Below are 23,568 nucleotides of genomic sequence, written 5' to 3'. Positions count from 1 at the left end.
AGTATTCCCTTTATCTGTGGAAATGTTCTGGAAAATGACTATAGCCAGTCACGGAGGGCACTCGAGGGTGGTTTGTGCTACTTCAGTGAAGAACCTGATTGGTAAACTTCAGGGGAGGACCCTGGCCCAGAACTTTGAGGGCCGTCACTTCCCGGCCTCCTGACCTGCTGGGCAGTGGGTCCAGGAGGCCCGAAGCCAGCTCTGGGCAGATGGGAGACACTCCCAGAATCCAGGGCTCCAACCGGGCTTGTGGGCCCTTGGGGACCTCCCAGCCCCGTCCTCGCGCCCGTCAGCTGAGTGTCATCAAACGCTGGCGGGGGGCGGGCTCGCCAGGGTGGCGGCGTGGAGGGGGCGTTCCTGCTGCTCACGTGAGGCCCTGCCGGCCGGAGCCCCGGCCCCTACACCAACTGTCGGCTGTTCTGAATTAAACTCACGCACGATGTTCCATAGACGCTCAGGGACCCCGGACAAAGTCGAGTCTGGGGGACTCGTCTCTTGATTTTGCAGTTGGAAGCATTTTGCAAACGTAATTTAAAACTGCAAGAAGCAGGCGATCCCTTCCTAACAAGCCTGAAGCTGTGCTGCTCCAGGGGACGCAAGATTCCACTAATGACAGAGGAATTCTGGCATCGCTTGCGGTATTTTTCAGATTTTTGGACTTAGAGCGAATTCCTAACAATTTGCTAACCTATTGATTGTTCGCATCCTGCCGTTCAGGAGAGAAATCCCTCCAGAGCACCACCCTGGCCGTCCGGGCCCCGTGGACACGGCATGGTGTTTGTCGCCGGCGCCTTCCTTCCACGGGCCCGGGGCCAGTCCCCCAGAGTTTGCCGGGCCGGGCGCTGGCCGCCCCACCTGTCACCCGGAGGCGTCCTTGGAGAGAAGCTGTCAGTGCACCTGCCCCTCCCCCCAACCCTCCCGGTAATTCACCTCCTAACCCAGCAAGAAAGGGCCTGAACCAACAGCCAGACATGCCTGCAGGCCATGGCCCCTGTCCTAACACAGGCTTTGAAACGATTCCCTGACACAGGGTTCCCAGGCTGGAACACAGCCAAGTGACTAAATTCATATAATTTAAAGAGCAGCATGAATGACTAAGTGCAGCAGAGGTCGGAAGACAGCAGCCCACACTGAGCTGCAAAATCCAGTGAGATCCCACTTCCTGGGTGAGTGAAGTGAGCATCCTCGGGCAGGGCTGGCCTGCTGCCGCGGGGCTCTGAGAGGCATCAGGAAGCTCTGGGGCAGACGGGCCGGTGACGGCGCCCAGGGCCTCCCGGCCACACGGGCACCTTCCTCCAGGGAATCACCGCCCTGTCGGGATCTGCTCAATGGCTCTTCCCGCCCAGCGATAGTAAAATAGCTGAGAATTATTTTCTAAAGCGTTTAGGTGGAATTGAGTATAAGTCGTTCTCGTGCTTTTAAAGGGTAATAAGCGATTCGATTTTGTGTTGGACGTCGGGCTGTCGTCACCCCGAGATGCCCCCTGCTTGGGCACCCGAAGCTTGTGCGTTCTGCCTCGTGTTCCCGTCTGCTATAGAAGGCCTTTCATTTTCCCGAAGTAGGCTTCCCTCCCCTTTTCAGGCAGGTTGAGACTTTCCCCTTCTCCGTTCCCCAAAGGCCTTGCAGGTACCACGTGTCAGCACCTTCCCCTGTGCCCTCCCACCCACCCAGGAGGGCTTTGGTATCTGCAACAGTCAGCAGTGTTCAAACAGTGAAGAAAGGGAAAACGCTGACATCTGATCCTTAAATATTGATACTCACTTGTTGATTCTACCTAGATTTCATAGTCTTTAAACTTCAAACCTCGAGAACCAGAATAGACTCCCAAAGAAGACATACAGATGGCCAACAGGCACATAAAAAGATGCTCAACGTTAATCATCAGGGAAATGCAGTCAAAACCACACTGAGACACCACCTCACGCCTGTCAGAATGGCTGTCATCAAAAAGACAGCAAACAGCAAGTGTAGGTGAGGCTGTGGCCCTGTGCACTGTGGGTGGGAATGTAAACTGGTGCAGCCGCTGTGGAAAACGGTGTAGAGGTGCCCCAAAAAGTTACAGCTAGAGCTACCATACCGTCCAGCAATTCCCCCCGGGGTATTCATCCGAAGGACATGAAAACACTGCCTCAGAGAGACGTCCGTATCTTTGTGTTCCCTGCAGCATTATTCACAATAGCCAAGGTATGGGGACAACCTAAATAGTACTTCCTAAAGTGAAAATGAAAAAACTTGGAAGCATAACTTTTACACAGAAGTCACTTTATGAGCTGCGAAGCGAGTTCACCACGGGACCACCGACCTCTAAGACTGTAGACTGGATTTGAAGTCATCCCTTACTTATGTAGTACTTCCATAACATCTCAAACACATTAGGAGAATGAAATTAAAATGGAATCAAAGCTTCAGTGATCACCCAGCTCTTTGAATACATCTAAACCACGTGCTCCTTCATTCCTGGTAACAGAAGGGTGAAGGCTGCTCGGTTTTGGCCTCGGAGGAGGGGGGTTGCTCCAGCTGAGAAGCAGGGGCTGTGAGCAGAGCGGAAGGGGACGGGCTCTGGTTTTGGACTCGTCAGCTTCGAGGTCTCTGCAGGCACGTGCTCTGGGTGGTCGGGGGCCCAGCTGGTTGGGGTGGAGCTGGCCGCAGCCCAAGGAGACAGACAGGCGCCTGGGGGCTTTGTCAAGACAGAGCGGACAGAACAGAGACTTGAATTGGAATTTGCATACACTGAGAAATTTGACATGGACGTGGAAAACAACTCACTTTCCACAGATTGCACTGTCCATGAAGAAAGGAAACTGAAAGAGCGTCAGGAGTTTATTCGTCGAAAGTGGAGGCCGGTGTCCTGGATTCCCTCCCTGGGTGACAGTTCTAACCTCCCTGCAGGTCCAGCTCGTTGTGCGAACTGACCGGTGTGTGGCCAAGACGAGATCTCCGTCAACCTGTGCCTCTAATCAGTGATATATTGTGGGGTTTCCGGGGGAAACTGAAAGAGAGAAGGTGGAGACTGTAATATTTTAAATGCATCAGAAAACTAGGCCTAGGGATCTCACTGATGGTCTCAATAGTCTGCTTCCTCTGACCAAGGAGGCAATTCTCTAATCCCTCAGTGGCTCATGAATGTAACAAGAAATCTAAACTTGACATTGCAGAGAAAAAAAGGCATTTTTAAAGGAAACACAGGTATTATGCTTTTTATAATACTGGATGTACTTGCTAATATATTGTTTAAAATCTTTGTGTCTGTCCGTGGGAGAGATTGGTCTGAAAATCGCAACACATTTGTTGGGTTTTGGTATGAGATTTATGCTGGTCTCATAAGATGAGTTGACCGCTAGTCTCTGTTCTCTATTCTTTGAGAAAGTTTATGTAAAAACTGATGTTACTGTTCCCTGAAACATTTGCAAGAAATTACCGGTAAGTGGAATAACCATCAGTCTCAACTTGGGCCCTACCTGGTTCTCTGCACTGAAGGAATTTGCCTAATTTCTGTGAGCCTCTGTCTCCGTATCTGCAGAGTTGATTTGATACCTAGTCAATTTCTGTTTAGACTCGTTGTGGAGATAATAAGGCCCTCTTGCTTTCCCTTACCTGTGGAAGCTTGCAGAGTGCCACGGAAACATGTCATGAACCTCTGTGAGGTCCTTGACAGTGTTTTGTTTTTAAACATCTTTATTGGAGCATAATTGCTTTACAAAGGTGTGTTAGTTTCTGCTGTATAACAAGGTGAATCAGCTATACATATACATATATCCCCATACCCCCTCCCTCTTGCGTCTCCCTCCCTCCCTCCCTCCCTATCCCACCCCTCTAGGTGGTCACAAAGCACCGAGCTGATCTCCCTGTGCTGTGCGGCTGCTTCCCACTAGCTATCTATTTTACATGTGGTGGTGTATATATGTCCATGCCACTCTCTCGCTTCGTCCCAGCTTACCCTTCCCCCTCCCCGTGTCCTCAAGCCCATTCTCTACGTCTGTGTCTTTATTCCCTGACAGTGTTTTACACAAGAAGGCAAGTGAGTAGACAGCAGAGGTCAGGAAGTCGACTCACAATCTACGGAGGGAAAATGCGTCCTCGGAAGGAGATAAATAGGAATCGAGAGGGACCCTTGGCGGCAGTCGGCTGAGGGCGCCGACGGCCTCCTTGCAGGGAACTGAGCCGGGTCCCCACTGTCTTGCCAGGTTCCTGAAGCCGGCGCCATCCCCTCCCGCTGAGAAAGGGGCCTGTGGGGACGCGTCCAGCCTCCGCGGCCCTCACGGGCGCTGAGCTGTCTGTCCCCCGGGGTCTGCGCGGAGGTGACCCCAGGACCACCGGCTGCTTCCTCTTTTGTGATTCTCCTCTTTTTTCTGACTCGACTTCCTACCTCCTCAGCATGCGTGGGGATCACATCCCAAGTAAACTCCACGCCCCAGCCCCGGCTCTGGGTCCGCCTCTGCGGGACCCAGGGTAGGATGTGCATCCGCGCAGGGCAGGGCCGCCTTGGGCTGGGGACAGGGCGCCCCGCGTGGCCTTGCCGGCCGGCTCAGGATTTCCTACTCTGCTCCGAGGCCACCCGAATGAAGGCGGCCGGCTCGGGCGAAGCCTTGGTTGTTAAGGGATGTTTAGATTGAGCTCAGACTTGATTTCAGTTGGAGTGCCCCATCTTTAAACAAGTAACAGCTGAAAAATTTCCAAATGGATTGTTTTCAATAACTTGTAAACTATATCTCACAAATGCAGTTTGCAAAGGAATTTGCTAAACAGAGGTCTCTTTTGTTACCTCGGGAAAAGTATAGAGTTCACTCTGTAGAGTGTAAGATCCGTGAAATTGAAGCACGCCCCCCCCCCAAGTTTCCCTGCGAAGAGCTGCCCTTTCCACCAGCTGCCATGATTCAGCCCGAGAGGGATTATTCCAGAAAGCGCGTGCTGGAGGGGAGAGGCTGCAGGGAGCACGTCGAGGATATCTGCTCACTCAGTTGTTCATCTGTTCACAGGGCATTAACTGAACTCCGAGTGTATGAAAGGTTTTGTTTCACTCAGATTGTGGGAAGATGGTGTGACGTAGTTTTGGGGACTCAGCTGGTTTGATTTATGTTGTCTGTTTTGTTTCGTTCTGTCTTATTTTCTGACCCACTAGTAAGCTGACTTGGAGGACCAGTCGTCCTGCAATTTGTCGCTGGACCGGAGAAGGGAAGGGGGCCCTTGGCCCACCAGTTAGTGAGAGGGCATGAAAAGGGACCCTGCTGCGAGGACCACCCCTTCCACTGTCGGGGTACGTGTGCCTGCGTGTATGCACGGTGCCCTTCTGTGGTAGGGTGGCATCGCAGAGCAAGCCATGTACGAGTTCTCGTGAGTTTGGGGCTGGGGTTGAGAGGATGCAGTTGGTGCCCTGCAGACCCGGCACCAGACTAGACTGGGGGGCCACCCAGCTGTTCCCGGTGCAGGGGCTGGGACAACGGCCAGCTCGGCTCACAGCCCGGGAGGTGGCAGCTTGCCCCAGACAGGCCGGGCCCTGCCACGCTGGGCGCTGGGGCCAGCAGCGTCCTGAGATGTCAGCTGTGGGTGACAGGGAGGGAGAACCCTGGCAGGTCTTGTCCTAACAGTTACATGTTTGTCTGGGACTCATGACTCAGAGGGTAGAACAATTACGAGGTCTCATCCGCCTAAGAGAGTGTCAAAAGTGCTCTCCTCTAAGGGGCAGGAACTGCAAATAGTAAGGACCACACCAGAGAGCTCTCTCTCTGTCTCTCTCTTTTCTGGGGGGTGGTGCTGCGAACTTGACCAGAATTGTTGGGCACCTGTTACCATGAGGGTGCACATTACAAAAGGTTTTCCTCTCTGACCTCTGGAAAGATGGTATCTGTTGATAATACAGAGTTTCTGGAAGCATCTAGATCATTCATTTGAAGAACATTTGGACATGAGCAAGATATGTAAGAATGTTAGAATTTTTATTCCTGTACATTTTTCCTTTTAAAGGTGAATAAGAAAGTCTCACTGTTCTAAGGGAAAGAACAATGTTTGCTTTCAGTAATTTGATAAAATCGCTTGATTCCTTTTTCAGTGCTGAGCTAGACAACATGCCAAGAAGCGTAATTAACTGAATCAAGGGACACAAAGGGAAAGAATAAACATTTGTTCTGAGCAGGTGTTACGCAATCTGGACGCGTGCTGTCCACCAGGCGGGCGTGATGCGTCTTGTTGAGGTGGGTGCAAGGAACAGACTGTGGGTCACCCCGAGAACGCTGCTGTGCTCACACTCCAAAAACTGCAAGTATTTGCAAGGTACCACTTGGGCTGTGTACGTAGCAGCAGCATAGCTAGACTTGGAATGGAAATAAACCCTTATCACACAAGTACGCGTTAGTAAGGCCCAAACATGTTGTCGCGCGTTTATTTGGTTTTGAGTCAGTGTGTGTGTGTGTGTGTGGTGTGTGTGTGTGTGTGTGTGTGTGTGTGTGTGTGTGTGTGTTCGTAGGATCTGAGATTGCCTGACAACCTTTGGAGATTTAGATTTTTTCCAGCACGTTCTGTAGCCGCGCTCGTTCGAAGCAATGGCTTGCTTTCTTAAAGAGATGCCTTTCTGCTGGTTGTGCTGTAAGCTGGGCCCGGAGGACCTCAGCGCAATTGTTCTGTCCTGCAGGGTTACATCTAGGCTTTTCCTTGCAGGACATTTTGTGTGCAGACCTTGTGTTGGAGAGCAGCCCGCACAGGACCAGGCTCCTGGCTCCTGAAGGCCGGGGGGGCTGCCGCAGACGCCCCGTCTGAAGGAGGCCTCACGACTTGGCGTTGGAGCTGCCCCTGGCCCCGGATGAGTCGACGGGACCCGGCAGAGTGTTTTGAGCGGCCCCCGTGTTTCTGTCCCGGTCGGCTGTGAAGCGTTCATTTCAGGACAGAGAGCCTTGCTCCTGAGCAGCTCTTTCCAAAATATCTTTTAGTGTTTGGCAGGTGGTTGTACTGACTCAGGGCCCTCATAAGAAAGTCGTCACCGACCCAGGGTGAGTCCCAAATGGAACCGAAGCGTATTTCAGCATTGTTCTCCTTCCAAGAGGAGCTGGATGGCCTAGCACACGCATGTGGACAGCAGCTTGAGAGCTGAGCCCGGGAGGGAGCTGGGGTCCCGGCGGCCGCTCCCTGTGCCTGGCCCCTGACATAGCCTCTCCCTGGGCAGGTACCACACAGGTCCCTCACCCAGCGTTTAACACTTCAGGTGCTGGATGTGACGAGCAGCTTCCCCCTTTACTCGCTGAGGAATGGAAACAAGGTTTTAGCCTCACCTATGCCTCTGCGTCCTTATCTGAAGAATGGGTACGATGACAGCATCCAGCTGATAGGATGGAAGGGCTGGTGACGAATATTATTTATATCATTATTCTAGGGAGAAATGTAGTGTGATGACTGATAATGGGCTGCAAACACATTCAGTAAATAGATAATCCCCGACTCGTGATGATATGACTTAGGACTTTTTGACTTTATGAGGGTGTGAAAGTGATAGACATTCAGTAGAAACCGTGCTTCAAATTTTGCTCTTTTCCAGGGTTAGTAACGTTCTGTGGATGCTATCACGTGAAGCTGGGCGGTGGCGGCCACGGCTCCCAGGCAGCCCACGGCCGCTTCAGATGCTCTGAGCACAGTTCACGCAGCCGAGCTGAGCTACGAGGTCCAGGAGGTCGGGTAGTAAATGCATTTTTGACTTACAGTGTTTTCAACCTTTGATGGGTCGGTCGAGATGTAACCTCATCGTTAGTTGAGGAAGATCTGTACAATTAATTATGACCTTTTCCAAAGCTCACTCTGCACTGTCAATCTTTAGATCTTGTAATAGATAACATTTAAGTTCAAACGTGCATTTAGATTTTAAAAAATACTTCATACTGATGGGACAACATATAATAACTTTCAGATGATTAGACTATTCTGCTCGATCTAATAGATTTACAAACTATACATAAATCTTACATTCTATCAGTCTGAAATGTTAACGCCCAAAGGAAATTCAGAGAGATTTGCATCTGAACTAATCTAAAATTTAATTGTTTTGAAAGATAAGATATACTAGTTGGAACTAATACTAACTACACACGTACAGTTAGTACTCCACTGCTAAAAACTCTACTAATACTAAATTCAATTGGAGGATTAAAAGATAAAAGTTAGTATGAGGGCTTCCCTGGTGGCGCAGTGGTTGAGAGTCCGCCTGCCGATGCAGGGGACACGGGTTCGTGCCCCGGTCCGGGAAGATCCCACGTGCCGCGGAGCGGCTGGGCCCGTGAGCCATGGCCACTGAGCCTGCACGTCCGGAGCCTGTGCTCCGCAACAGGAGAGGCCACAGCAGTGAGAGGCCCGCGTACCACAAAAAAAAAAGTTAGTATGAATACTTTGACACCAGAAATTATTTTCTTTTCCTTTCTCCTGGAGTCCTGAAAGCTCTGGATTGACTTCTTTATATAGAACTAATCTTAACTCCTGGAGGCGATGGAAATTGCAGCCGAAACGTGAGACGTGGAAGGTGAGGGGACACGGTTTGAAGCAGCAGAGAGGGTACTGCTTCCGTGTCCCCGAGGCCGCAGCACACGGCGGGCAGAGGCGGCGAGAGGAGCAGAGGAGATGATGAGGTCTGTGGGGCACACCGGCCACTGCAAACAGGAGCTCAGTGAGTTTGCCCGGATGGGAAGCGGGTGTGTGGGGAGGGCGCAGAACAGCCCACGATCTCCGCCAGACGGGCAGAGCCCAGGGCTTCAAGTCAGCAGGTGCACAGATGATGTGGACCCAGGTGTGGGAGAGGAAACCTCCCACAGGTGAGAGCCCTGACCTGACGGACTCGCCCGGCTGTCATCATAGAAAGCACTGCTTTCCAAACCATTGTCATTGCTACTCCTTACTTGTATGTGTCTGTTTATACCTGGACGGTCACCATGAAGTGAAACAACAGCAATTCACATAAGAGTATGTGAATTAAGAGGATTTAAGTTGTAGGCTTTTTTCTCGCGGGTTCTGGGTTGTGTAAGGGTCTTACTTTATAATTCCTACACGTTGACTCTTATAATGACAAAAATCTACTATGGGGATTAAATCAGTGTGGGACATATATGGTAGGTTTCAGAAGAATCCAGTTCCTCGATCTTTAAATATATATTCAAATCTAATACGTGAACGGGGGACCCTCTGTTCTGACAGCCTCCCAGTTATGGGATGGGAACTTCTACTGTGTAGAAAAGACATTAGATTAACGAGTGACATTTTTTCTCGCTCTATTTCCTTTCCTCTAACTCCTCTGTCATGGAGATGCTGACAGGATATAGTGATGTCTTGTGATGGGAAACAACCAGGGCTAACGTTATCTCTCGTCCTGAAATACAACAGAAAAATCTCACCGTGGAGCCTTTCGGAGCAGAGCTTTGGGGCCGTGTCCACGCAGCAGAGAATGTGACTCCTGGGGGGGATTTCCAGCCCGGGGACATAGCAGTGCTGACCCCCTGCCCTGCGGGTGACCGGGGCCACCGGGTGATAAGACAGTCGCTCTGCACAGAGCTCTCTCCTCTGTACCCACCTCTGGACTGTCCCCTGTCACCCTTTGTGCTCTTTGCTTGGAGAATTTTGAACCCAGAGCAATTTCCTTTTAGCAGAAGTTCCCTGAACCCCTCTCTCTCTTTCACTCCTGAGTTGCCTCCTGAGGCAGAGGTGGGGACACTCTGGCCACGTGTGTTCCTGTCTCGCTGCCCCCCTCAGGGCCAGCAGCTTCTACCCACAGCTTTTTTTTTTTTTTTTGCAGGGGCCTCTCACTGTCGTGGCCTCTCTTGTTGCGTAGCACAGGCTCCAGACGTGCAGGCTCAGTAGTTGTGGCTCACAGGTCCAGTTGCTCCATGGCATGTGGGATCCTCCCAGACTAGGGCTGGAACCCATGTCCCCCGCATTGGCAGGCAGATTCTCAACCACTGTGCCACCAGGGAAGCCCGACCCAGAGCTTTTAAAATAAATTCTCATTAATGTTTTGATAGAAGCTCCAAAAGGAGGAGGTTGGTGTCACCAGCAGAGAACATCCGTATTTGGTGAAGGAAATAGTTGGATTTTTCTTTGTAAAAATTGTTTTGATGGTCTAGCGGAAAACATGTTACTATCTTAAGAGAATTCATTATGTTTTTCATATCATGGGCTAGTTTTGTTAAAGCACGGCGTGTATCAGGGTTTTTTTTTCCTGATATGACACCGTTGTTAAAAGCACAGCCTGCAGGTCTGCATGGATCTGAGTTCAGTTCCTGGAGCACCTGCTTATGTCTTGTGTGAACGTGGGCAAGTCACTTCCATTCTGAAATGGGATGATAAGAGATTTTATCCTGCTGGGTTTTAGGAAATGAAACAAGATAATATCTCTAAATTGTTCAGCACGGATACTGGCGCATCATAAGCCGTAATCAATGTGAGACAACAACAGAACAGGTTTCCCTTTCCTGCCTTTTCAGTAATAGCCTGTATCTCCACAACGATGCTTCGCAATGACAAGCATTGTCATTATGATGCTGCTTTGCCTCCAGAGCAAGTTACCATGACACCGCTCATCTCTCCCTTTTATCTCCTGTGGTGACAAACTACAGCCGGAAAACCTGAGATATTTTCCATTGATTTCTGATCGTCTAGGGTAAAAAGAAAACGTGAACTGCGTACTTATGAAAGGGGAGGTACGTCTGGATTTAGGGTCGCATCTCCATCAGCTGGGTGACCCCAGCAGCTTCACACTCTGAGCTTTAACTTCTTCATCTGTGAGAACAGAGGAGAAGACCTCTTTTTCCAAATAAATGAAATTACATACATGAAAGCAGCCAGCATCACACTAAGGCACAGGGGGATTTTAATAAAAATTTCTTCCGTCCATCCACCTACCTATCCACGTACCCGCTGAGTGACCTCGGTGGTATTCAGGGAATATCAGGGACTCTGGAGGACATCTGTGCCCCGTCATCCCACCCCCACCGTGAATCAGAGGCTGAAGCCGCCTGAAAAGACACATCAGAGAACAAGAAGGTAAAACAGACTGTGACAGGCAGAGCGACGGCCCAACTGTGCCCACATCCTGATGCCCTGAACCAGGGAATATGTTATCCTACCTGGCAGAGGGCCTTGTAAAATGTGAGGGAGGATTCTGAGATGGAGAGATTCTCCTGGGCTGTCCTGGGGAGCCCAGTCTAATCACAGCCCCTTCAAATCAGGGCCTCTCCCCCAGCTGCCGTCAGAGAGAGACATGGGGAAACAGAGAGCCCGGCAGGAGCAGCGTGAAGCGCGAAAGGGCTCGACTCACCATGCAGACACCTGGTCAAACCTAGCCTTGATGTCCTGTGGAGATGTTTTAAAAATGTGATCTATAAATGCCCCTCTGCCATGTGGGTGGGCCTCGTCCAATCAGGTGAAGGCCTGACGAGAGAAAAGACTGAGGGCCCCCCTCGGGCAGCAGCAGCAGCTCCTCCCTGGGTCTCCAGGCTGCCGCCAGCCCCACACAACCAGGACTAAGCAGCCTGTCCCTTACAGCACGCCTGCCTTCCTGCAAGCGAGAAGGATGCCCCTGGTCCTGCTTCCCGAGAACCGGAAAGGGGGCGTGGTCTGGGGGAGCAGGGATGCCTTCTCCCCGTCCGGGTCACAGGAGAACAAGAGCCGGAGTGCAGGCTCGGAAGCCCGGGGCGTCCAGCGAGGTGAGCACCATGGGTGGGGACAACAGGGCCTGAAGTCCCAGAGGGAGTGTGGGCGCAGCCTGGGGCCACGCACGTCCAAGCTGCTGGCCCCCAGACGGCCCCGTAGGGGTCGGGGCCCCCAGAGATGCTGGGGAGCTGACCCAGTCCCGCGGCGAGTCCTGGTGCCCGGTACGGCATGGCGTTAGCACGAGGCACCTGTCCTGGAGCCACCCGCCGCCCCATGGCCACAGAGAAGAGTCCCAGCACAGTTCAGTGGCTGGCTTTGCACTTGGAGCTGTTTGGGGCAAATGAGAGCTTTCCCCCAAGGCTTTTAAGAGGCCCGGGGCGGGGCCACCTTCCCACGGGAGGCCTTCCCCACAGAACAGCCAGGCCAAGGGGTCAGCGCAAAGCCCAAGGCCTGGGGACAGCACGCGGTGTGCAGGGCTCTGGGACCACGGACCACAGACGGCAGCCCGATTTCTCCCACCAACACGCCCGGCCCAGACACCCCACACTGCCCCAGGGCACAGAGGCCTCAGGGCACTCAGGCCAGGCCCGCCTGCTTCCAGTGTGGCCCCGGGGGCAGAAGGGCTTGGCGGGGCCAGGCCGGCTCTGGGGGACTGTTGCGGTGAGGAAGCCGCAGTGCCCCCCCGCCCCGGGCACAGGACATGTTCCACCCGCCGACAGCACCCTGGATGCGGCCGCACGGAGAATCTGCTTGGGGACGTCTTGTTTAAGGTCTCAGTGATGCCCCAGGAGGTTTGAAGAGAGTGGAATGTGCTTTCTCCACCCAGGCTCTATATCCACCCAGGAAAATGGCCTTTGACATTTACCAGCATAAAGATTTGTTCAAGAAATAGCTGGAAAAAAATGAGATGTGAGGGCAACGCTGAAGTTCATGCAAAGATGATGTTGGCGGCAGGCTGGGGGCCCGGGGTCTCCCTGCAGAGGGCGGCTCGGTCCAGCCCTCACTCTCCGCCGTCACCCCGCTCCCAGCACCATCAGGGCACCGCCCCCCGGGATCTCCACACCCCCCTGCACCCACCTGCCTGAGGGGAGAGGAGGGCACGTCCTCCTCAGAGCTGCCCAGGCTCTGGGTGGGTGACCCCACCACTGTCCTTCTGTCCTCTGTCCCTCCCTCTGCACACAAGTCAGGCACCTTCTGGAGACTCACATGGGGTTGCTTGAAGCCATAGGAGTGTGTGTGTGTGTGCACGTGTCTGTGCATGTGTGTGCCATGTATGTATGCATACATATGTGTTTGCACGTGCATGTGTGTTTACACATGTATGCGTCTGCGTATGTGATTGCACATGTGTATGCGTGTGTGAGCGTTTGCGCATGCATGTTTACATGTGTGTGCTGTGTGCGTGCATGTGTGTTTACGCGTGCGCTGTGTGTGCACATGTTTACGTGCGTGTCGTGTGTGCGTGTGTTTACATGTGCACGTGTGTATGAATGCATGTATGCCTGGGGAGGGCCCCGTGCCATGTCCATGACAGAGGGGCTCTGGGCGGATGCACTGGGCCGACACCGTGGCAGCCCCTTGGCTGCCTCTCCCGGTCCTGCTTTAGCTGCTTCCATCCTGACTCTTTTCCTGGAGGAAAGGTGGAGCCCAAAGTGTCAGATTCCTTGTGGGCAACAGAGCAGCGCTTTTTAAACAGGTGACACGGCATCACCATTCAAACCAACAACAGGGGATGATGGTCCTGCCGTGACATCGGCACATGGGAGGAGGGTCCAGTAGGGAGGACCTGGCCACTGGGGGGATCGCATCCTACCCGCAGGGGCCAGCTTCCTGCCGCAATCCCAGGGCCAGAGCCAGGCCCAGCCGTGACCACACCCCCTTCCCACCTGGAGATCAGGTGACAGGTGACTGTTCTTCTCCGCTCTGGCCTTCCCAGGGGCCTGCATTCCTCAGCACTGTGTCACCTCCTGGGCCAGGTAGGGTGGCCGCCCTGCTCTGTCTGGGCTGAGTCAGTGCTGGGCCCGCCCTGTGGCCTCCTGTCCCAGCCAGGCAGACTCAGGCGTGAAGACCCGGGGGTTCAGGTGAGCTCTCTGAGAAGGACCAAAGTCTGCCCCCTTGGACTCTGATGACAGTCTTTAAAGTTTCAGAGGACATTAGCATAAAATGCCGGTGACCTTTCATGCAAACCTGTCTGAGGGTCGGTGGTCTGTACACGCCTTCTAGGAAGTTGGGGTCCTGGGGGTCCTCCACGTCCCGGCAGCCCCTCCCTCGATGACTGTGTGAAAGCAGCAGGTGCACTGTGTCCCCCCAGAAGGAGCTGACAGTGGCACCACCCCCTCGCTCTGAGCTCTGGTCGTCAGCGAGCTGCCCCTCGTCTTTCCGGGGGGCGTCTTCCGGGGTCTCCACGCTGGATGGCCCATCCACCACTGTCAACACCCGGCTCAGCGCCCACGACCGACCACGTCCTTTCCTCGGTCCATGAGAAGATGCTGCCTGCTGCCCGGAGGGACGGGGAACCTTCTTTATTGCTGCGCCTGGGCAGTGCCCTGATCACACAGAAGCAAAGGCAACGGTAGGAAAGGGAGGGCTGCAAGGACCAGCCTTCCAAATGGCTACACAAGAAACGTCCCACTGCCCCAGTGTGGCATCCAGGCCGTGCACTGCCTGGTCACCTGTCCCCAGCCTTCCAGCCCACCTGTTCCCCCGCCTTCCAGCCCACCTGTTACCCCCTTCCAGCCCACCTGTCCCCCACCTTCCAGCCCACCTGTTACCCCCTTTCCAGCCCACCTCTTACCCCCACTTCCAGCCCACCTCTCGCTTCCCTGCACCCTCTCCCGCCCACTCTGCTCCGTTCTGCTCTCTGAAACCCTTCGCACCGCATCTTGGTCACGTCCCTCTTAACCATCTGAGATGTTTTCTTAACAGTCTTTATTATTTAGAGCAGTTTTAGATTCACACCAAAATTGAAAGGAAGGTGCAGAGATTTCCCAGGTGCCTCCCACCTCCTGCATCCCCCCCGACCACATTATTCCCCAGTGTCAACATCCCCCCTAGGTGGTACATCTGTTACAATCCATTGACAGGTCATCATCGCCCAGATCTGTAGTTTACACTACACGAGGGCTCACTGTCGGTGGTGCACAGTCAGAGTTAAAACACCATGGCCTGGGACGCGCTTCAGGGCACCTCAGCTGTCATCTGCGCCAAGTGTCAGCAAGTGTTTGTTAGTTTGATTTTACTCTGTCTGCCCGCACCTTCCCCACACCTCCTGCTGTTTCTCCTTCCACACACAGTGTTGTCACTTGGGCCATCCAGATCTTAATCCCTTCCGTAACCCCATCGCACTCCGTAGATGAACTCTCTAGTGTGGTGGCCACTTGCCATAGGTTCTATCTCACTCCAAATAAATTAAAATTGAATTAAATCAACAATCTATCTCCTCAGTGGGACCAGCTGCATTTCATGTGGTCAACAGGTATGCGTGTAACAGCTACCGCATTGGTCAGACCATTCACATCACTGCAGAAACTTCTGTGGGGCAGCTTGCCATATATATATATATATATCTTTTTAAATTTATTTATTTTATTATTTGTTTATTTATTTATTTTTGGCTGCGTTGGGTCTTCGTTGCTGCATGTGGGCTTCTTCTAGTTGTAGTGAGCGGGGGCTACTCTTCGTTTTGGTGTGCGAGCTTCTCATGCGGCGGCTTCTCTTATGGAGCACGGGCTCTAGGTGTGTGGGCTTCAGTAGTTGCTGCATGCAGGCTCAGTAGTCGTGGCTCATGGGCTTATTTGCTCCGCAGCATGTAGGATCTTCCCAGACCAGGGCTCAAACCCATGTCCCCTGCATTGGCAGGCAGATTCTTAACCACTGCACCACCAGGGAAGCCCAGGTTGCCATATATTTAAAGGTTACTATATATCATGATCTCTTAAAGGTGGCAGACAGATCAAAGTTTCCACATTCACCACCCTAGACAATGCATTTTAATATATTCACTTTCCTTTTTAATGTTACATAGTTAATAGATTGCCTGACAGCAGAATTTTTCTGGTGAGAGAGTGACCCTTCCATTTTGGTAGCATTTTCTTTCTTTCTTTTTTTCCTTCTTCTTGTTTATCAAACTAAATGAAGAGTGTTAAAACCTAAACGGTGTTTGTGCATTAAGTCCATACTTTAGAGCAGATGAAAGTTCTCTTCTAAAAAATGGGAAGACCAACTAGGAGCAGAGGCCATGGACGGACGCCGGGGCTTCGGGGCTGGAGAGGAAAGTTCAGACGTGTTTATTATCAGTTTGTAATTATTTGACTTCTGCTTTCACAGAGAAGTAGAAAGCAGCCCCCTTTTAAAGGAAGACGTAATTCACTGCAAGCTCTAAACTCTACCAAGCAGAGACAGCTGTGTCCACATGTTGCTTAAAAAGTATTTTCTAAGTAGTGACGCTAAAATTAAACTTTACATTGGAAAGAAACCCACAGATGACTGAGGACCCTGGGCTTCCTCCACGCAGAGATGCCTTTGATTCTGCGAGAGCCACGAGGTGGGGAAGGGGCTCGCGTTGGCCACGGTGCCATCGGCCTTCCAGAGGTGGGAGATCGTGGTGGTCAGTGCAGAGCGAAGGGGATGGGTCCTCTTACTGGCGGTATCGCCAGCCTGACAGACCCCCTTACTGCAGGGGAAAGTCAGTAAATTTCTGAAAACTAGCTAGGACTCTTCTTATACTTGACATCTTAAGAGTTAGGAGACTGGGGCCATTTTTTGTAGTTTTTCTTCATTAAGATTAAAGTTACTTTCCTTGGGCTTTTGTACTGGGTTTGCTGCTTGTACGGGGAGGCTGGCTTTAGGAAGCACTGATCAAACGTGCTCAAAGGAGTGGATTCTTCGCCCCGTCTGCAAAGTGCTTCCCCAGGTCATATGGGAATAAACAGGTTTCGGTTGAGCAGCAAAGTGGCCAGGACGTGATATCATCTCTCCCTTTCACATCAGTGGCCCGGCAGCCACTTGTATTTTCTGTGGTTCTGCAGGGACTTACGAAGACCAGCAGAGCCGGGGTTACGTCACGTGTGGTCACTTAATGGACGATAATTTGTGGGGTTTGCAGGGCAAGGGCTTCACATGAAGATTGAAGCCCAGCTTTTTTCTTTTACTTTTTTTTGAGGTTACCAGTCCAGGGACTTGGTATTTCCAGACATACTTAATCCCGTCTTTTCTATTCCTGCCCGATTCACACACAGACGGCACGTTTAGCCTCTGCTGGCAGTAACTCGGCTCCTTTCGGCGTTTCCAGATAGTCTCAGAGGAGGACAGAGACAGAGGCATAGAGACCTGGTTTCCCAGGAAAACAGCTAAAACACGTAAGAATTAGCAAAGAAAATACACCCAGAACACCTGCTCCTCCAGGGTGGGTCCTCGCTCCCACCAGTGATATTCCATAAGCAGCAACTTTGCTGAGACAAAATCATTATTCACCGAGTTTTAATCACTGGGATTTCGCAGCTGATGAACTCGTCGTGATCTCAAAGCTGAGTCGTGAGTTGGTTGTTTAAAGTCAGGGTTCTTTTCCTCGTGGAAATGAGGTTGCCAGTGGGCCCAGTGTACCCCCCAGTGAAGCAGGACTGGGCTCCCAGCTGCGCCCAGGGCCCCGCCACCAGGGAGCACCCCTCCTCTGAGCGCCAGGCCGGCAGCGGACTGGGCTGGGAAAGGGGGACCAGACGGGAGTCCTGAGGCCAGGCCCCTTCCAAGCGCTCCCAGAGCCGGATCCTGGGGAGGGGACCGTGGCGGGCTCCCTGGTGGCACTGACTTGGGGCTGGGTCTTGCCTGAATGGGTCCCTCCATGAAATGAGCTCCTAGGCCGGGTGGCCCGGGCCCCTGGGGGAAGAGGCAGCGTCCCCAAATCCCTCTCTGTCCCCTCCTGTCCCTCCCATGCCTCCGGCACTCCCTCAGAGCACCCTTCTGAAGCAGGCAGGGGAGGGGTGGACCCTGGCATCACACACCCCTTCCCCAATCCCAGCCACAAAGACTAAGAAAGTGTTAGAGAGAAAAGACGAAAATGAGCTTATTTGCCAGAAGGTTAAGGCAAAATCTTCATCCAGTGTAAATGAGAAGCATATTTTAAGACGACAGCTACAAAAATTCTACGATGAGTACTCCTTGCCGTACTCCGATTGATTAGAAAGCAGTGTGATGACCACGGCGCTGACTGCTCGCGTGTAGGAGGGACGCTCTGTACTTTCTTGCGCGTCACTCTCTCTACAGGGGTTGCCTTGGCTCTTCCAGGTAAGAGTGGAAATGATTCCAGGCATGAAGGTTTCCAGGCAGCTCTCTGAGCCCACAAGCAGGACAGGGAGGTCCCTGACATGGGAGCCCACCTGTGCTCAGACGTCCAAGGTGGGTGCGGACTGGCTGGGCCACCACCCTCGGGCCTGTAGGAGGAGAGGGTCCTGAGTCGGCCTGTCACGATGAGGCAGGAGCCACATCCGCGACCTGACTGGGGGCAGGTGAGAAGGTGGGGTTTACAAGGGCCAGCCGACACCCTGGTCCGCTTGGCCGCTCTCTAGGGGCTGCAGCCGTGTGAGTGGATGGACAGGAGAAGAGAGCCGTGTGTGCTTAGAAATGTGCTTACATCTTCCCGTTTCCTTTATAACTGGCTTTCTGGACGAAATCCACCCGCACTGTGGAGGAGAAGCACGGAGGGGGCTCGGGGCCCCTCCCCAAAGGAGGAGACCCAGGTGTGCTTATTCCGCCCGGGATGACACAGGCAGAGGGAGTGGCAGAAGTCCTGCCGACACCAAGAGGCCAGGGTGGGGCTGTCCTTCCCTCCCGCTGCCCCGGCGGAGACACCGTCAGAACGGTGCTCGCCCGTGCGTGCGCTGTGTCTTCACAGGGCGGAGACCCCTTCCCCACCTAGAGGCACGTGGGACCTCGCAGACCCTCCGACAGGCGCCCAGACCTGGCAGTGCTCTGCAGGTCCCAGCGCAGGAGCTGCCCCGGCACCTGCACACAGCGGGCCGCACATTCAGCCACAAGCTACCACTCACCCCGGGACACGTCCCCTCTTTAGGGACAGCGACAGCCGGGCAGCAGCTGGGCTGTCTTGCCACAGTGCTTGTTGGCCTGGGACGCGTCCTCTGTCCTAGAATCCCTGAGGCCCCTCCCGTGCGGGGGCCCCTTCTGCACACTCAGCCGCCCCAGAGGGGTCGGGGCCCCAGTCGCCCCAGGCAGACCAACCAGACCAAACAAAGGCCACAGGGGCTCTGAGCTCAAACTGTCCTTGGAGCCAGAGCCAAGGACCTACTCAGGACCTGCTAGAACGCAGGGCTTGAACAGGGCCCAGAGACTCCTAGTACCACAGACAAAACTCCAGGGAACAGTCCAAAGTCACCCGTCACACAAGAACCAAGAAACGCCACAAACCGAGGGAGAAAGGACGACCGACAGAGGCCGACACAGAGCAGAGGCCGACGTGCGGAGCAGCTGAGGAGAGATTAAAGTTGTCGCCCTGAAAGTGCTTCCTGGGCCATTTCAAATCCTTCTGAAACTGATGAAAGGTAGAAATGGAAATTCTAGAAACAAAGAAAGAGAAGTTCTAAGTGGAAATTAGGAAGCCGAAAAGTGCAAGCAGCAAAAAGGTGAAACCACCCCGAGCGGGCCGAGCGGCAGCACGGAGGCGACAGAGGGTAGAGGAGCCGCCGGACTTCGTGACGGATCAATAGTGTTTGCCCATCTGCTCAGAGGAGCGAAAGCAAATAGAAAAAACGCAGAGAGTCTCGGGAACCAGAGAGAACACAGCAAAAGGTCCAACATCCATATTATCCGGGCCCCGGAAGGAGAGGAGGAGAGCGGGGCTGGGAGAGTTGCAAAGCAATAACGGTGCAAACTTCCAAATGTGAAAAGTGAAAGACATAAACCTACATTTTCAAAAAGCTGGGAAAACCTGAAATCGGAGGAATGCGTGGAAACCAATGCCGGGACAGATCACGTTAAACTGCTGAAGAGTAGAGGAATGAAACAATGCGGATGCTGGCAGAGGAGGGAACAGTGTCTACAAAGTATCAACGTTTCCATGACAGCGGACTTCTTGTCCAGAACCGTGGGGGTCAGAGGAACTGACACAACCTTTTTTAGTACCGGAAAAAAATAAATGTGAACCGTGAATTCAATGTCCAGTGAAAACAGCCTTCAGGAATGAAGGGGAAACAACTTAGGTTTTCTCTAACATAGGAAAATGACTGCTAGCAAACCAGCCCTTGAAGAAGAGGTAAAGAACGTTCTCTAAACAGTGCGGCAGGACCGGGCTGTTCGTAACACCAGAAAGGGAAGAAAGCCACCGGAATGAGTAAGCACAGGGATCCTAAATCGTGTCTGTTAACCTCCATGTGATATGGTGCTGAGTGGCTGTGTGGAGGTGATACTGAAGACAACTGTTGGGTGAAAGTGCAGAGGCCAGTGGATGGGACCCACGTGGAAGCCTACACTTCACCTTGGTGGTGAAAGATCGATGCCAGTGGGTGCGATCTGTTACATGTACAGTGATAACTACAGCAATTAACACACACTCAAGAGCAGTATAAATAAATCAAAATGGAGTCCTATAAGTGTTCTTGTGACCCACAGAAAGGCAAGAAAAGGCAAACCAAGGAATGAGAAACAGATGCAATGGCACACCGAGCCCTACACATGGATGACAGCCCTTAGGGGTTCTGAGGGTCCCAACAAAAGACAGAATTGGCGAGAAAGGATACAGAGAGAATCCAACAATATGCCGTCTACAAGAAATTCTCCTCACGCCCCCAGAATGTTCTGGGGCGAGGCTGCCAGTGGCTTCCCCAGAGCAGGTACAGGCTGTGTGAGGAGGCAGCTGGTCCGGGGTCCTGTCTCCTGGGTGGAAAGCCGCCTGCCGGGCCGGTGGAGCCTCAGCAGGAAGCCAGGAGACGGTCCACCGCCTGCCCGTGCTGCTGCAGAGCGATCCAGCCACTCACCGAAACAGAGCCGTGTCTGTTCACATCCAGCAAACAGCAGGGGAGAGAGACCTACAGAGGATTCTCAGAGAACCCGCCAAGCTCCCGATCGCAGAGGAGGGCTGCTCGACACACCGACCAGGCCTGGAGAGCACGGAGGGCCAACAGCCCTGGAGTTAGCCCGAGGAACTGGATACACAAGTCCAGGTGCGGGGCAGGAGATGAGACGTCAGCTCGCTGCAACATCCAGGCCCGGAGGGTGGCGTGTAGGTGTCGGGAGAGGCTGCGCCTTCAGCCCGGACCCCAGGATGGAGACGACGTGGGGAGCAGAGCACAGCTGCCCTGCAGCCCACAGGGCAGGGCTGAGACCATCCAACCTTGTTGCTGTTTGGACGCGCGTGCGTCAGCCGGGCACCGTGCAGAGAAGTGGCCGGTGCGTCTCTGGGCCGCTCTCGTGCTGATGACCACGTGCCCTATTCTGCGTGGAGCCCACGGAGCAACACCCCAGCCCCCAGCCAGACGTGTGAGGAGTGATGGATAACCTTCATCACTGTAAGCCCCCAGACTAACAGTAATGAGTTCACTCCAAATACAGCGACCCGGGCACGTGAAACTTGAAAGACGGGAGAAGGTAGGCCATGCGACATTAATAATAAAAGGAGCAAGCAGGCATGGCTGTCTCAACACCTAACACGGTACACTTCAGGGGAAACGACAGCTTCTAGAGGCCAAGAGGGTCGGGCGTCTGCTTCTTGTGGGTCGAGCTGTGACCCCAGGGAGATGTGTGCCCGTCCTAACGCCGATACTGTGGCTGGGACCTTGGTGGAAACAGGGTCTTTGCAGACGTAATCAAGTTACGATGAGGTCTTTCTGGGTCATGTAGGATCTAATCCAATATGCCTGGTGTCTTTATAAGGAGAGGGACATTTGGACACAGACGGACACACAGGGAGAAGCCCACATGGCAGCAGAGGTAGGGGCTGGGGTGATGGGCGTACCTGTCAAGGAGCAAACACTGTCGGAATAGAGACCGCTGAGGCCTGAGTGCGCAAACTAAGATTTGTGGAGTGAAAACAAGAACTAGCTGCATTCATAACTTTTATGTCTGATGCCATTTTTCCGTAAGATGCTTAATACAATTCAGGTTTATTTTCTTTTACTTATGAAGCGGAGTAGATGCAGATAGGTCTTAAATTAGACTGGCTTTGATCCGAATGGGCTGTGAAATAAAATCAATTCTATTGATGCTTGTTATTATTAATCAAGTTTACAGAAAACTCTGTTTGAGCTATGTACCTGCTCTGGGTTATACCCGCACGGGGTTGTCCCTGCCCTGGGTCCAATAACGTAAGCATTATCTCATTTCACCCTTACGACAATCCAAGGAAGTCGGAAATATAACTAGGTCCACTTTACCTGAGAACATCGAGATTTTAAGTATTTGACTAAACTGTCCAAAGTCGCACAGCAAGTAAAGAGCAGAGCTCAGACCCCATCCTGGGTCCCCTGGACTCCAGCACTCAGTGTTGAGGTAGAAAAGCATGGACCAAAGCTGATTCTGGTTGGCGCCCCAGGAGCAGCCCAGGCCGTACCCACAGCTCTTCAAAGGCCGCAGAGGTCATGGCCAGGTGGCAGCGGGTCCAGGGGCTGCCCTGGACCAAGGCCCTCACCTGTGCATGAGATGCTGAGGGATAAATACGTGCCTGACTTCCAGGCAGCCAGGCTTGGGGTGGGAGCTCAGGGCCATCTGGTTCTGGTTCAGGACCCCAGGGACCCAGTCCCCCGCTGAGACTGCCCCCCTTAACAGCATCAGGTCGGTGCCTGAGGGCCGCCGAGCCCTGTGCTGGCCCAAGCCACCTGCTCTGATGCCGCGCTCTGTGGAGCTGAGGCAGAGCACGGAGCCCAGAATGTGGAGGCTGAGCTGGGTGAGCTCTTCCTTCCTCGCTGTAGGACCGAGGCCACGCGCCTACCTGTGAGCCTTGGTTTCCACATCAGTAGAAGGGGGACTGCGGTATTCCATTCTCAGACTTTGTTCGGATTAAACGTAAGAGTGCCAGTGATGATACAGGGCCGCTTCGTGGGGCGAGTGAACGAAGGGAGTGAAATTGTTCTCTGCTCTGTTTTTGCTTAAAACAGGGATCGAGATTTGGTCGCGTGAGGGCCACATATGAAATCTTGTTCGGAGTCACGATTTGCTTGGACTCTACGCTGTTACGAAACGTCACTGAAAGAGTTTTCAGAGCGGCGTGAGCTCCCGGCCCCGGAGGCCCTGACCTTCCCGGGGCGTCACTCCAACCTCCGTCACTGGCGCCCTCTGCCTGCCTGGGCCTGGGGACCCCTGAGGTTTCGGCATCCTTTCTGGTCAGGTCATCACCCACCTCCCTTTGAAGAATGTGGGAAGATTAAAAGGAAAAGTAGCATTCCTTGCAACTTATGGGAGTTTTGACCATTTTTCCATCGTCTTCAAGACCCAGGGTGTGGGATGCGTCCTTGCTGGGCCGTCATGTCACCTATGCTGCAGACACCTGGTGGTGGGGACAGGCCCCTCGTGTGTGCTCCCAGACCCCAAAGCCAGGGCACCACGTGAACGTTTTCCATGTAAAATATTTGTGGGCTCAGTGGCAAATATCAGAAGATGGTCTTGGGACCCATGCTGCTTTCCAGACACTGAGAGTAGCCAGTGACCCCGGCCAAGCCCCTCCGTCTCTGTCCCTTGGCTTCTCCTGAGCAGGTGTTGAGTGCTGAGATGCAGTCACAGACAGAAGGAGGATGTCCAGACACTTCATCAATCGCTTCACTTATTTCACCTCTTATGATAACATGAAATAGTGGGTCAGGAGAGGGTGCAGGGACAAAAACTCATAGAGGGGCCTGAAGTAGTCAAAACTATTCTTTACCTTAAAGATAAAATATTAAGAATGAATGCTGGATAGAAAAGCCAATAGACAAGTTGGGTCTAAACGTGAAAATCCTTCTCTGGGTGGCCCTTCTCCTT

The 23,568-nt window shown here is 53.0% G+C and overlaps 1 protein-coding gene across 5 annotated transcripts in view; it reads left to right on the top strand.

Moving 5' to 3' along the window:
• Positions 1 to 23,568, top strand: part of PPDPFL (pancreatic progenitor cell differentiation and proliferation factor like) — a 185,949-nt gene that overhangs the window by 91,486 nt on the left and 70,895 nt on the right. The window contains exons 2-4 of one of the 5 annotated variants that reach the window (XR_010936553.1): positions 6,652 to 6,980; positions 7,523 to 7,654; positions 8,437 to 15,109. The exons of 1 other annotated variant lie outside the window; for it this stretch is intronic. The gene's annotated coding sequence lies outside the window, so the exon portion shown is untranslated. Of the gene's footprint in view, positions 1 to 6,651; positions 6,981 to 7,522; positions 15,110 to 23,568 lie in introns of those variants that run through there. 3 more of the 5 variants (XR_010936551.1, XR_010936549.1, XR_010936550.1) reach the window with 3 other exon arrangements.

This window comes from Pseudorca crassidens, chromosome 17 (genome assembly GCF_039906515.1).
Source record: "Pseudorca crassidens isolate mPseCra1 chromosome 17, mPseCra1.hap1, whole genome shotgun sequence".
Taxonomy (NCBI): domain Eukaryota; kingdom Metazoa; phylum Chordata; class Mammalia; order Artiodactyla; family Delphinidae; genus Pseudorca; species Pseudorca crassidens.
This window is presented reverse-complemented; position numbering and strand designations above follow the sequence as displayed.